The following is a 15,547-nucleotide window of genomic DNA, read 5'->3' as shown; positions in this document are numbered from 1 at the left end:
GAGTCCAATTTGTAAGCCAACTCAGAGTTCTGATCTTCCCAAGGCTTCTCCATAGGACTGAAATCTGGGCTTTGTGATGACTACACCAAAAACATTTGCTTTGTTTCCCTTAAGCCACTTTGCAGCAACTTTGGCTGCATACTTAGGGTGATTGTCCATTTCAAAAAGCAAACTATGCCCAAGGTTTTACTTCCAGGCTGTTGTCTTTAGATGTTGCTTCAATATTTCCACATAATGTTATTTTCTTATGATGGCATTTATTTTATGAAGTGCACCACTTCTTCCTCCAGCAAAACAGCACCACAGCATGATACTGCGATCCCCATACTTCAGTTAGATTATGTGCTGTGCCCAAAACAAAAAAGCATTTCTAAAATTGTAGATTTTAAATAAATTCTCATCCACAGCAAAGGGAATCTTTGGGTATGGACTCTAAATTGGATAAATGTTGTTCCTAAATTAAAGCATTTTACTAAAATCAATGATGAATGATTTCTACCATGAAAAATATCTTGCCAAACAAATAACTAAATGAATAAAACCTGTTGGTGGCATATTTCTTAAAACAAAATAAATGATGGATCCCAGAATACCAATACATTTACATTTTCCTCTGCTAATGTATTTACAAAATCTTGGCAGAAAAGGCTGTGAAAAAGCTGGGAAGCTGTACAAACAAAGTGATTTATTGGAAAAAGAGGTTAAGGTATAAAACAAACAGCATCTAACAGGATTGCCCACACCTGCTAAAGAAACGGTTGGCATCCTTCGAACCAGAGCGTATTCTATTACTTTGAAAATGTGATTAGCCTAGTATCAAGACCGAGTAATTCCTTAGTGCAGGCAAGCTGGAAAGCAATTGCCTTGGCTGTGCATTCAGTTAAGGAACAAAAAACATTAAAACATAAATGCATTAACAAATCCAAAAATACTTTCACAAAGAGAAATGTCCGTGCAAGAGCCTGAAGTAATCCAACAGAGTACATTAGTAAAGAATAGTGTTTTACCTCATGTTTAGAGTTCTTGGGCTCTTGAAAAATATGCAGTCATGCAGAGGAAAAAAGTTATCATGTTCTCTGTCCGTACAGTCAGTTTAATGTTGCCTTTATTAATTGCAGAAAGAAATCCTTTAAAGGAAAACATGATGGTGTCAGATAGGCTACTGCTGTTAAAAGTCCAAACAAGAAAGGGTAATAGGAGAGTTTCTTTCCAAAAAATTATGTCAGCTTTGCCTGCATGTCAGCTCCGGCTATCCCTGTAAGCAGTTAATTCACCACTTTCACCATTCAGGTTACAGAGCGCTTGATTTGACAGAGGTTTTAAATATTTTCCGGCAAGTCAGCAATCTAAGCTTAAGCTCAGAAGTTAATCAAGTTAACATGCTTATCTACTGCCTGGGCAATAAAACTGATCAGAGAGGCCAGGCTCTTACAGTGGAGGAACAATGGAAATTCACTCTAGTGTAAAACGTAGATGATGCTGACAAAACTATAGCAAAGATGTAATTCCTTTGGTTCATTGTAGCAGCTGCGGTTTCAAACTGGCACTATTTTTTCTCTAAAAGACTGGATAGAAATGAATAAAAGTTTTCTTTAAAAAAGTAAAAGGAAAAAAAAAACTATTTCCTAAATAGTTTTTATTTACATTTCTTATCTTTCTTACTTCACTTTCGTTTCTTCAGTCCTACAAATTGGGTTCTTACAATGAAAGAAGCAATAAAGTAGGAAATTGATTCAAATAAAATTTAAATTTAAATTCTCCATCAGCCTTTACTATTTAAAAAAAATCAGAATAACAATATATGTGTATTTGATCAGGAAGCTTAAAGTAAACATTTTTTTTAAAACAAAACTTTTTTTAAATTAAATGTTTTTATATTGAGTTCTTGGACTCAAATTTCATATGTGTGTATATTTTACACTATATATACATAACAGTGTCTTACCTGAAGACATGGAAATAAGTAATGGACAACTTGTCCAGGTGCAAATGAGAAGTGCTGTGCGGTGAGCCCCAGGTCATGGCGCCCTGGCTCGGTAGCCTTTTCATCCATGTCATAAGCCACAACAGATGAGGATAACTATGCAAATGTAAGCCACGGTCGGGTGCAGCTGTATATATTTTTGTAAGCATATAACAAAAAAACTGGAACTTATAAAAAACATTAATCTCAGTGTAATACTGACAACACTGACTATCACTCTTATGCTTTAGAAAAAAAAAAAAAGACTTTCACAGAATTTAGTGAAGTTCTTGTGTAAGTTCAACAACAAGATATCCGTCTTCTTTTCTCTGCTTCTCCTTTGATCTCTTTCTGTCCTCATTTTTCAATAGGTTCAAAACATTTATACAGCGGCGCACCATCATTACTACTCAGACAGGCCCTGCATCTGATTTAAGGCAGCAGTTTGTTTTTTTTGTTTTTTCTTTATGTCAGGAAATACTGTTCGCTCCACAACATATCCTCTTGCACTGCTTCGTCTGTGGTGGCAGCTGGTCGCACTCCCGTCATAAAAGCTCATACATCAATCTCTTACTCAAAGTAATGACTAAGAGACTGCAGACAAAACATCTCTGACTAAAGACAACAGATCTGTCCATGCATTGCTTGATTTTAAGGCTACTTAATTTTATGATTACAGTCTGACACAGTTCCTTATTGGGTGAAATCTTTGTACACAATTGCTCCAGCTACCATTCCAACTTATACCTCAGGTCTCCGACCAATAGGAAACTGTAAAGAACAGGAAGGAAAAATACAGAGAAACAACAGTAGATATCATGTAAGATTAAGTCCACTTATAGACCAGGACAGCAGGTGTGAGTCACAGATGCAAGGACTCTGGGGAATGTAGGGTCATCCCACTCCTGCTGAGGTTCCTATTTTGTGTATTGCCCTTCAGGTACCGTCAGGCAAAACATATGTCATCTTGTTCCCCTGCCTAAAACTACTCTCCAAACAAAGAAAAACAGCACTCCATTACAAGCAGACGAGGCAAAACCAGACACTACAGTTTCTCACAGATCCCTAGAAAATGCTTTAAAAAGTGTGCTAAGGCTTTTTACGTGTGCCCAACTGAACCAGCCCTGGCAAGGTCGTGTGCAAGTTTATAAAGCTGGGCTTAAGTGGTGATAACGAAAGAAAAGACAAACTTTGAGTTTTGTTGATAAAAATAATACTTTGTCACAAGCGTGGGTTTAATTTTTGGAATATCTATTTTGATTCCAGAATTGTGCCTCTCATTGTGACAGAAATTTGCAGTGGCAATGTTATTTCTGTTAGTTCTGATTTTTTATTTTTTGTTTTTTTGTAGACTTTTGTTTATAAATATTGTTTTCGGATGATTTTTTTACTGTTATTCCTTCTGGTTTGGGATACTGTCCCAATGACTGGACAATCACTTAGGATACTGTCTAGTATCCCAATATTGTCCTTTTTATAGGCAGAAAAAAAAAAATTCTAAGACTAAAAAAACGCTTAGAAATACGTTTGCTAGCAACCCAATCTAAAAACTGGGAACAAATAATCTTCCTAGATAATTGTACAAAGGTAACCAGTTTCAGATAAATTGGATACATTTCATAAAAAAGTTTTAATTTTCCCTTGTAAGTCACTTTCTTATTCAAAGTTCAGATAAACTTGCCATGATTTTTCTTGTTTATTTAGTGTGAACAGCTGCTGGCATATTTGGAAATTATTTTATTTTTGAATATCCTTAGCGGTTTGATTATTCTTTTAGAAATTAGGATTGCTAATTACTTTGTACTGTAAATAACTAGAGAGTGTTAGGGTCATACAGTATTGTAGGCATAAAGTGATAATCATCCTCTTTGTAAGTTACTGAATGAGAAAATAAGAAATTTACTGTTCAATAGTTTTGCTGGACCTTTGTTCTTAATTAGATTTCAGATTTGAACCCTGAAGTTTGAGAATTTCTCCATACAGTATTTTGTTAACAATTTAGTCTTACACCATTTAAACTAGTAGTGTACCTTTAGGGATCTTGGACATGTAAAAGCCTGTTTGTGTTGTAATGCAATTTGAATTTAAGGTAGCTTGACTTGCATATCGTTTTCTTATGATGTCAACATTTTCTCTGGAGTCATTTGTGTATGAAGGCAAATCCTTAGTTTGGTGCATTTGGGATGCAAAGACTTTGAGGCTCCTTCTGCATTTTCAATTAGGACCACTGGCAAAACGTTTACAGCCCAGTTAACTGAATATTATTTATTGGCTGAATCAGCAACAGTGCTTTTTTTTGCATTTCAGCAATTTACTTTCTTTGAAAAAAAAAAAAATACTCCATTTCCATGTTTATGCCATCTTAATTCAAAATAGCATGTTATGATATATGAGTATGATGTTTAGAACATTTTTATTTTGTTTCACAAATTCTTTCTGTACATTTTATTTAGACTTTTCTCCTGCTGACATATGATATGAGGTGAAATCCATAGTTCACCAAATGAACAAGGTAGGAAAGGTGCAGGTTTAATATATCAGATGTGAAACAACAAGTACTCATTTCCCTTACGAGGAAGAATCCTGACTTATGCAAAACCCTGTGACCCTTAACAAGCTTTCTTGAGGTGCATGCTGCTGACCACTGCTCTTTACCTGTCCTCTAGATGAGCAAGGCAAACAAATTTATAGCCCTGTTTTGCATGTAAAAACCTATTTTCCACGGTGCACTGAAGATGATATTCAAATTGAGGAAAAGTCAAATAAGCCAGTCAGCCAGCAATGAAGCAGAGAGAATTTGACTGAGTCAAAAGAGCTTTAGACTTAAGCAGGCTGAGCACTTTGGTAAGGAAACAACATTTGGTCAGATTACTGAAACAAAGGCTTGTTTAGGAGTTCTACTCTGACTCATGAGCTGCTTAACATTACTCTCCAGCCTACGATAAACATGTGATTGACATGTAGTGTCATGCTGTAGTTTCTGATAGACTGGAATCCAGCATTAGATATTTGGATATTAAGGACATAACGATGCCCATTGTGGAAAAAAAAAGACTTCTATTGTGCTGTGATTCAGTGTCATTCATAAAATATCACACTTTAAAACATATTGAAATTTTACAGCATAATAAAACACTTGCATGCACTACAGAGCTCATTCATAAAGATCAGTAATTGAATATTATCGTAAACACATGGTCAAAATTGTTGGAATCCCTCTCTTAAAATAATGTAACTGTATTCAAAGGAGCATTAAGCTGCTTGGAGACGTTCTTATGGTCTTTACCTTTAACATACTTGCATACGTTATTTTTTTTTTTTCTAATCTCCTAGGACAACTCTCTCCTTTGGTTCCTGTGATTCATATTCAGTGTTGTACACGCCATGCCGCCAAAACAGCAAAATGACTACTTGTCACTTTTTTAAATGGGTAGACTGACTGATTATAAGCTTGAAGACACCTCTAATGCCAACGACACATCTTGGTATAACACGTCCCCTTTTGTTAAATTATTTTAGTGGTGCCATCATTTTTTGCCCAGGCGTGTTTCATTAGTTTTTTTTAAAGACTTAATGTCTGATTTCCATTGATTAATTTTCAGTAAATGTTTTATTTAGTATTACCTTTGTCAGTTTCAAGTTACTTCTGTGATGCAAACAACTTTGTCCTCGTGTGTCCGTAGGCGTATTTTGTTATCCATCAGCAACCCCAGTTCTGAGTGCATTTACAGCTTAAGTTGTTTCAGTTCCCCATGAACCCTGCTGTTTCCTTATTTTAGCTCTTGCCATGCAGCTAGAATTAAACGTTATTTCAAGGCATAATTATGTCTTAGGTTTATATCAGCAAAGTCAGCAGAGGGCTATCCCACAGAGAGCAATTGGTGTAGCATGTAGGTGGGACAAGTGCAGCAAAGAAAGATAAATAATGGAAAGTTAAGTGTTGCACAGCTCAGTCATGTGAAAGCATAAAGTAGAAATCAGTTTATCATTGCTGATCAGAAAAAAAATGTTTTATTTATTTATTTATTTATTTTTTGCTTTGTGTGTGTGTGTGTGCGTGGGTGTGTGTGATTTCCAACAAGCAAATTGTTTCAGCTGGAGGTTTCTTCTAATCCTGCACTACAATTGTGGCTTTTAAAGATATGGTGGCGTTTGAACACAGTAAGATGGGAAATTTCTAACATGGGACAGACATAAGAAGGTTCTATTTTGAGAAAAGCTAAGATATTTCCTTAAGTACGTTTTACTGCCTAGACATCAGCATGTGGTTTAAGGGCTTAAACCTAATCAAACAGCGCATGGAAGCACAAGTAAACAGCAGCTGGAATCTTGGTTTAAAAAAAAAGTCTAGGGAAAACAGTCATCTCCAGACTTTGTTTTGCATTTTTGCTTTGCACTTTTCAAATCAACTTTTAAAAGCAAGGCCATGTACCTCTCATAAAGAAGCTCTTCATTTCAATACACAGTTTTGAAAGTGTGAAGTGTGTTCTCTGTCTTCATGCAAATAGCAAAGATGCAGTTTTGCTTGATGCAAAATCAATGTTTATTGTGTGGGAGCTTCAGTTTTAGCCTTGAAAGGCTCTGAAGATCATAATTTGGAATCTAGTTTAGAGGAGTTTAATCTGTGACTTATTTATCAACCAACCTTCAAATCTGTTTTTGATTTTATTCTTGCATGGGGCTCTTAGATCTGTTGCCTTATTTCCTGCTTTGCCAGGGATAATTTTGGGGGATTTAATGGGATCCTGGAGATTTTTGCATGCCAAGGACGGCATTTGGTTTTGGTGAAAATGAAACAAATCTATTGTCCAAGTTTTTTTCTGAGCAATAGGTAGGATGTTACCATACACCCACAATGGGTCTGCAGTTTCAAAAATTTTAAAAGGTGATGAATCAAAATTGTCAAATTTAAGGCCAGTAAGAATTTTAGACTTGGTTTTAGAAGTACCTTTTGAAATCTAGGTATCAATTTTTCAGATTATGGGGTGCCCTATTTTGAAATTTTGTATGCCAAAATTCACATTAGTTTGTTTAAATGTGAACTTTAGCAGATCTGTGCAGTGTATGTTTGATGCTGACATCATATTCAGTGGCTGTTTGACATCTCAAACACAATGTGCTCAACCCAGCTGGGGAGCTAACTGGTTTAGTGACGTGTTTGACTTGAATAGACAGATCTTCAATGTCCAGACAATGTTTATCGTCATAAACGATAAACATCGCATTTGTATTTTTCAAAGCAGTTCTATATTTGGTGGAGGAAAATGAAGACTCACAGAGACAACATGTTTTGAGTGCGATAGAAAAGAAGAAAAGCACAATGCATTAAATGTAACTATGTGGAGTGTAATACACAACTAGAAATCATCATATAAACTGGTGCTCGAAGAAGACTTGCTGTTTTTATATGCTGGATTTATTTCTCCTAAAAGTCAAAAAGTCTGACTTTAAAAAGACAACTGATGAATATAATTGACAGGTTTTGTTTTCCTGATGAAGGTTAATGAGGAAGGGACAATTAGAACCAGAAAGTTATCAAAGTCTGCTGAAATTTATCACATGGGATGATTATTTTGGATTGAGACTGTAACACTGCTGGTCAGAGGGAATCATTCCCAAAGCTGGACAGAGGTAACCTTTGAACATGGGATTATTTCTCATGTCTTTTGCATTTATTAATTTTGTATGGTTTTCATTTGTCAGAGAAGTTGCTCTTGCAGTGAATAACTGCATGTGAAATTAGAGTTTTCTACATTCTCACAACAGTAAAATGTCATTCGGAGAGCCTTCTCAACAACACGTCAAATTCTAGAAGGAGAAAGCGTATCAGCCCATTCAGGCTGTTTTTTTTTTTTTTTCTTTTACGCCAACATGAACTAAGAATATTGTATTGTTAGTCAGTTTGGTTATGTTTCTGTGAGTTTTATGTTCATGTTTTTCATGTTAAATAAAAATCATTAGTTTGATTACAATATTACACAAAAGTAAGAATGCCTGCTTTTGCAACAGAACAAATGCATAAAATTAGGCATGTTTTAGGCTTCTCATGAAAAACAAGAAATGCAAAAGAATTTAACCTATTTGCCAAGTTAAGCAAATACATCAGGCTACAGATTATAATAAAAGAGCTTTTTAGGAAGTCGTGCCACAAGAACCAAACTCCCCATCACTACTGAGCGCTGTCTCACTGCAACAGCGTAACTATGAAGCTCCAAAAACCCATGTTGTGTAGGAGAAGAAGGTCATATGATTCGGGAGAGAAGAAACTGAGGCGAGTGACGCGTGAACGAAGCGCAAGCATCCTTCCGCTGTCTCTCATGTTTTTCTCCCCTACCTCCTCGCTTTCACCTCCCAACTCTTTCCAAGGCTGCATTCAAACACAGGTCTCTGCCAATTAAGACTGAAGCACAGAACGAACCACTGAGAGGAGGAGCAAGGGCACAACACGAGGGAGACTGGGGAGGATTCATTTTTATGGAGCAAATTTATTCTATTATCTACTCATAGCCCAGTTAAATGTATGTTTCCCATAGAATATAGACCTCTTAGTGACTCCTGGGAAAGGCTCCAGCCCCAGGTTTGACTCTGAAACCCTGAGCAGAATTATGTTGGTTCATATCTGTGCCTGCAAGACCGTGCAGTCACCTTAGATTATCACATTAATCTGTCCAATTCAGTCAAATTTTCAGCTACATTAGTTATGCCAAATAGCACAGATTTCTTGGATCTTTGTAAGATGTTTAAGAAAATATTACACTATTCAAAAAGTAAAAGGACTGAATGTAATTACTGTCATTGGATAAACTATACTTAAATTTAGAATTGGGGTGGCTAGTAAATCTCTTTTATTTTATGTTTTTTTTATAAATAAATGCCTATTTTGTATATATGACTCAGCTAACTGCATTGGTATAAAATAAAAAGTACGGCGCGAGTGAAGACATTTAATTTTTAATTATTTTTTTTTTTTTGGTTTCTCTTGCAGCTTTTTGAACTACTTGGCTTGCGGTGTTCTATTTTGGGCCTAGTTGGAAATAGTTAATCTAAGATTAATTGTAAGAGCATCATCAGTTGTGATCCATTAGGGAAAATGCTTCTTATGCTTCAAAAGGCTTTTGAATCAAATTATATTAACATTGTAGCCTTAAGATAGTTTTGGGAAACGAGGCTCTGAACTATCAGTAAAGAGCACGAAGGAAAAAAAAAAAGTTAATTAAAATATAAAATGATTTCAAAACAAATTTCCACAGAGGTTCCCATTTTACTCTAAATGAAATGTAAATTAACAAAATGCCATGAGCATCGCGTGTCTCCCAACAAGTGTCCTTTTGTTAAAAAGCGCTCTGGAGGAAAACAAGATCTTGTCACTCTTGTAGCTCCCTCTAATATCTCACCATACTCTTTAATTCCATTAATTTAGACCTCTGCTCTTCCACTTTGCAGACTTGATTGGAATGAAATCTGGGGCATCGGCGGCAGAGATTCGCATCTCCTGAGAATCATCTGACTGACAAAGATTGAGTGGATGTCCTTCCCTGAAAGACAACTGGGTGATTTACTAATTTTAAAATACAAATTGATGCTGCTTACTTGCTGAACACACACTTATGCACAGGCACAGACACACGCGCTTACGTTCACAAATGCTGGCGTTCCAAACCTTTCTGTGTCTGAACAGTAGACATGCAGGCCTGGGAGAAATAAACAAAAATGTCACTTTCTATTTAGCTCAAAAAAAAAGACTGGCTGTCCATCATCCTAATGCGTCGCCAATGAGAGTGAGTTATTTTCCCTTTTCTTCCATTTTTATTCAGTAAATTTAGATATTTTTCTTTTTTTTTATGAACTTAAATAAGAATGAAATACACTTTTTCACATCATCTGTGTGACATCCTTATTGTTTAGGATAAAGCTTTTATTTTGTTCAGATTATCTATTCTTATATGACCTCTAGTAAATGTAGAGGTGGTGGTAGTTCAGCAGAGTTTATTTGGGTTATAGGAGTATAATGGCACAGAAGGTTAGGTATGGAACTGAGCTATGAGGTCACAAATGTTGTGTTTTCGATTACCTGTTTTAAAGAGCAAAGCTACACTTTTAAAGCCAAAAAAATGTCTTTGGCATGACGAGGCCCTAACAAATTAAACTACAAGAATCAAGATAGAATTTGTCAAATGAAGCTTTCACTTAAACACATTTTCTGTTGTGTATTTAGCTGACGTTCTTAAGCTTCTTCCTATTTTTTGGGTTAAAGATTGAGCTTTTTAATAGACTATCAAGGCAATGGGCCTTTAAATTAGCCTTTGAATCGATGAACTATGGAAATAACATCTAATTTCATTTGTAAAGATAAGATTGGTTTATGGTCTATCCTTAATTTTAGAAAAGAACCTAGAAAATCTAACAAACTGTGTTCGTTATTCGGCAATAAGAAAGAGACTGGATAACAACTCCTGATCAAAAATAATGCAAAAACTCATTTGAATGAGGATTTTGTGTTTGCTACTGGTGTGGAGTGATCATAAAAGAAAGATGAAGTCAAAAACCATGGTGCTGGAGAAATAATAGCAACAATGATATTAATAATCTTGCACTTGATCTAAATAAGTGTACATTGTGGTACAGTAACATAGTGAAATGAAACATTTAAAAATCAATCAAAACAGAGCTCTGAACAGCCATATTAAACTCTGCATTCCCAGCTCCTCAGCCTCATGCCTGCCCTCTCTCAGAGCATGCACGGTGACTCTGTTGACCCAATCCAACCCATCTTTCTTTCTGTGTCAGAGAGGGGGGCGTCCCCTACTTGAACCCAACATCGCAAACCAATGTAAGGCTGTAATAATTGATTACAACATAAATACGCTGCATGCAAGTCTGTAAAAGAATTTGGATGTTCGGGGACAACTCTTATGCATTACCGTTGGATGGATATTACTTTTTATTTGTTTTTCCTTCAATATCTCTTTGGCTCAATGGCTGTTTTATGGTCCCCGGTGGCTGTTAATGATCTTTTTTTTAAAGTAGTGTAGTGGCCCAATATTTAAGTTTCTGTTTTCATTTAATTGCACAGATATTGACAGTATTCCAGTGGCATTACACTGTCCTGTGCAGACATCTTTGGCTGCACAATTTATGGAAAATGGAAACATCTGTCATCTGCACCACTTTTTCTAGGCAGCTCGAAATCCGTATTGCTGGAGTATAATTTTGATCTATTTTTAAAATATTTTTATTTTGTATTTGATAAGCAATGGTATCTATGCCTCCTGCTTGTTACAGTGATCGGAGGCAGTTGGTATGCGCTGCGAAAGACTGGGCGCTACTTCAGCAATGTTTTTTTTTTTTAGATATACTTTGACATTTGAATCAGAAATTTGCCTCTGAAATTACTTTGGTGGTACCTTCTCCCTCCCCATGTTTCAGAGGTATTGTTGTACCCAGATATAACTAACTAAATGACTGAGAAACTGGTTCTTTGCCATACTTTTCCTTGAGCTTTGACATGCTGACATGAGGAATTATTGGATAAATAAGATTCATTGGAATTCTTCATTGAAACTGAAATGCTCCGTGTCATTAATCCTGTGCCTTGACATGGGGACTTGCATATAAATGCACCCCTTATTCTGGCTCTCATCTGTCATAACATTACAACACCTGATGAGTAAAGTATCTTTATACTGCCTGTGATATCACAGTAAAATACTTGAGAAACCATGCTACCGACTCTCATGTGGTTGCTACTTTAACATTTACTGCGTGCTGCAACATTCTATCAGACACCAGAAGACACCTCCAGATGTTTTTACGTCCTGAGATCCGAGTGGACTGAGGTATTTTGGAAGCAAAGAGTGGAAGAGAGGTACATCTCACCACCTGACGTAAGCTTAACTTAAATGCTTCTAATATTACTAGATCCAACATCTTTCTAATGGAGAAAAAGGTAACTTTGCTGTACTGTTAAACTTTCTACTACCTACTTCAGATTTTGTTCCCCCTTGCTCTTCAGTAGCCTGAATGATCCCCTTAATACGTCAATATTTCATAAAAAATAGTTTTCTTTTAAGCAGCTTATCACAAAAGGTGAATATAGACATATCACTAATCAAATAAATATATATATTTTTTTAGGTTTCAGACGTGCCACTCATCAATTAGGACAGATGAGTTCCAAGTGCATTTTCACATGATAGTTCTGTAGACTCGGTTCAATTGGTGGGCAAAATTACAACATTTGCTACATTTTCAGCTGGTGTGGTTTGATTTCACATTACACTGAAGTGGCGGTTTCTGATATGGGCAACAGGTGTGGGGTGGCATGAGACATCTCCATTCAGCTCCTGCAGGTGGCATTACTGTGCATTGAGTCATGTACACAAAACCAAACTGTTCCGATATGGGATGAGCAGGAATCGGTCACAAAAATGGTTGTAGGGCCTTTATTTCTTACCCGAGTTCTACAAAATGTGGCTTAAATTAAAGCTGGGAAAATTGCTGATGTTTTGATAAGTAGAACATGCATCTATAAACAATTTGATTTCTATCGGTTCTGTAAAGATGAGGACTAAGTGAATTTTTCTTTTATGTTGGTCAATAATTAAATTTGCATAACTGCCGCTGTTAAATTTAGTTTAAGATTTAAACTATGGCTCCTTTATGAAATATTTGATCCTATTTGATGATTGTTATGACTATCACCAGGCAATTAGTCCATCCCCATTAACCCACAGAGCAGAAAATGATATAAATCATTGGACTTCTCTTTTGCCTCTAGTAAAAAACCACAAAGCATTTTGTCCCTGTAGTGCAAGACATGCACATTTTGGCTCGATTGACCTAGAATGCCCTGCACTGTAGTTTGCTTCCTGCTTTGGAGCGGTCTCCGGTCCGCTTGCATCCACATATGCATTTGAACAGTGCCAGATTTCCGAACTGGGGCCTAGGTTTGTAGGCCGAGTTTGCTCTTTTGGTCCGAGTTTGATTGTGCATTCACCCTTCCTAAACTAAATGGACCTTCTAGACAAACGAACTAGAGTTTGATTAAAGCATACTAATCAGGGCTGGTGTGAACGCACCCAAAAGACATGATCTGATTCCGGTCAACAAATGATTTCTCAGAACCTCTCTATAACAAAAATGTACTTGTGTATAGATGGCATTAAGAGTAAAGAGATAGTTGTAATGATCCAAACTGTCCTAAAACAGAAAAATGTTTAGTCTGTCATTGTCAGACACTGACATGTCTGTGTGTTAGCCCTGCAAATGGGCAAATCCATTCAAAGTTTGAAGAAATTGTATACAATTTATTTTTCTCAAAATGCTAGAATGCCTTTTAAACTGTATCAAAAAAAATTGTGACTCTCTCACAGAAAAGCTGCTCCCGAGATTAATCAAACCCTTTCTCAGGAGTCCAGGCTTAGCTTTCCTCTCTTCCTTGACCATGGTGTACACAGCATTAAACGATCTGTGGTGCAAGTTCTTCACTGTGAGGGAATTGCGCTTTATTAGCAAATCCATGACATAAATATTCAGCAATGAAACAATCCTTACTTAATGCCTCCAGACCACATATCTTATGTGTGATCAATAGAGGCAGAGGAAGAAGGAAGCAAATGAAGTCGCCAGCAACATGATAGGTCCAAAAACCTGTCAGTCAGTGTTATATGAACTTGAAACACATGGATGCTTAATAATTAATTGAGATGCAGTGCATAAAAACTAGGACAAATCTTAGCTGACTAATCACAAAAACGGATCTCTGCAATTGAAATATATTGATCCATGAAGCAGATTTCTCTCTGCTGCAGATCAGTTTGTTGTGGGGCACTTGGATCAAGGAATACAAAATCCTTAAGTAACATATTACAATATTTCCTTCTACATTAAATGGTTTCACTTCAGAATTATTTTTGATAATAATAATAATAATTAATAAGCACTATTATTGTTATTTATTTTTGTTATTGTAAACAGTGACATTCATATTCTCCATTACTCAATTATATTTAAGTAATTTAGGACAAAGGTATTGCTAACTGTTCATATGAAATGCACATACTTTAAGAGTATGGGAAGTATAGATTATCTATGTTTTGAATCCGTTTTTTTAATCCATGGTGAACAAATTGTCAAGAAAATGCCACGTGACAAACAGTGCACAGTATCTCATGCTCAAATGAAAAGCAGTCATAGTGATGCAACAGTTTCAGTTTGACCTCTAAATGTACATGAACTGCATTAAATCTATTGTCTGGCATAACAACCCACAGCTGAGCGTGGATCACCAAAAATTAATTTTTGCTGGAAGTTGAATCTGATTATGATTATGTCAAGTACAAGAGGATGCCTTACACCTCCCTGATGTAATTTAGGATTATGCAATTTGTGAATTTAATACTATATTATCCTTTTATATACATTGCTGTGAAAAGCACTAAATGATTTCAACTGTTTTTGTCTAACATAAATTTTTTTTCATGATGTGAAACATTTATGGAAGAAATCTTTAATAGGGTAAATACACAGTACTCTACATCCCTCATTATAATTTACAAATCCTCTATTGTCTAAAAAATGGAATAACTTATTTGACTGAATTATGTTGTCACTGTGAACAAAGTAAAATCCACAAACAGCTTGGATCAAGTTGCACCTTTTAGACCTGGGGTTCATCTAATTTCAACAAAGGATTTGGATCGGATTCAAAAATCCTTAAATATGTCCAAATTCTTCAGATATTAAAAAAAAAAAAAAAAAAACAGGCTAAGGTTTATCCTACAGAAAAACTTACGATTATTGTACATTTGCATTTATTTGCGCGCATACCTCATTTACCCTTCCGCCTCAGTCTCTGAGTACTTAATCTCCAGTGTTATTATTTTTCTTTCTCCCCCACTCATCATGATTTTTTTTTTTGTACAGAGTACAACTCTGTTATCCTCTTGTTTGGCTGCAGTCATGTTATTGTTGTGTGTACTTGTTAGGTGCACTGATGAAAAGACCACCTGTCATCCACTGGCCCTTTGATTAGATTAGGAGGTCGGTTGGATGGATTAAATTGATATGAAAAGACTAGACCAAAATGTAGTGCTTACTGTGCCGATGCAAAGCACTGTAGACTGGTTGGGTACTTCTTTAGTAATAAAAATGAACACAGCTTCTTGTTAAGTCACAACCTTTATGGATAAAACTACACAGACATTTAAGAATTATTTCCAACTTCATAAGCTGATTTAGGTCTTATAGGTCCTGTGTTCACAAAGCACAATTTTCTCTAGTACAGTTCAGATTTTTTATTTTTTTTAAGTGATATTTCACAAGAAATGCAGGTTTATTCACAACATATTTCAAGTGTTCTGTTCCTTTTGATGATTATGGCTTTACAGCGGGTGAAAATCTGCTTTCAAATTTTGAGTAAATTTGAACATTACATGAAGCTAATAGAAAATTGGGCATTAAATTAGAAAAAAAAAAATGTTACAGCCTAGACAATCATGGGGTAGACTCCTGACTTGAGAGTTGCCCAGCAGACAGACGATAACACCTGCTCATTGCCAAAGGAAGTGGCCACTCACATTACTG

At 35.9% G+C, this 15,547-nt stretch overlaps 1 long non-coding RNA gene across 1 annotated transcript in view; it reads left to right on the top strand.

Moving 5' to 3' along the window:
- Window positions 1-9,409: 9,409 nt before the first annotated feature.
- LOC106942454 (uncharacterized) overlaps window positions 9,410-15,547 on the top strand; it is a 15,068-nt gene continuing 8,930 nt past the window's right edge. Inside the window, exons 1-2 of the long non-coding RNA XR_001423633.1 lie at window positions 9,410-9,513; window positions 10,666-10,793. This is a non-coding gene — a long non-coding RNA (uncharacterized LOC106942454). The remainder of the gene's footprint in view (window positions 9,514-10,665; window positions 10,794-15,547) is intronic.

The sequence above is a fragment of the Poecilia latipinna genome, unplaced genomic scaffold (assembly GCF_001443285.1).
Source record: "Poecilia latipinna isolate Pla-1442-1.1 unplaced genomic scaffold, P_latipinna-1.0 Scaffold4292, whole genome shotgun sequence".
NCBI lineage: Eukaryota > Metazoa > Chordata > Actinopteri > Cyprinodontiformes > Poeciliidae > Poecilia > Poecilia latipinna.
This window is presented reverse-complemented; position numbering and strand designations above follow the sequence as displayed.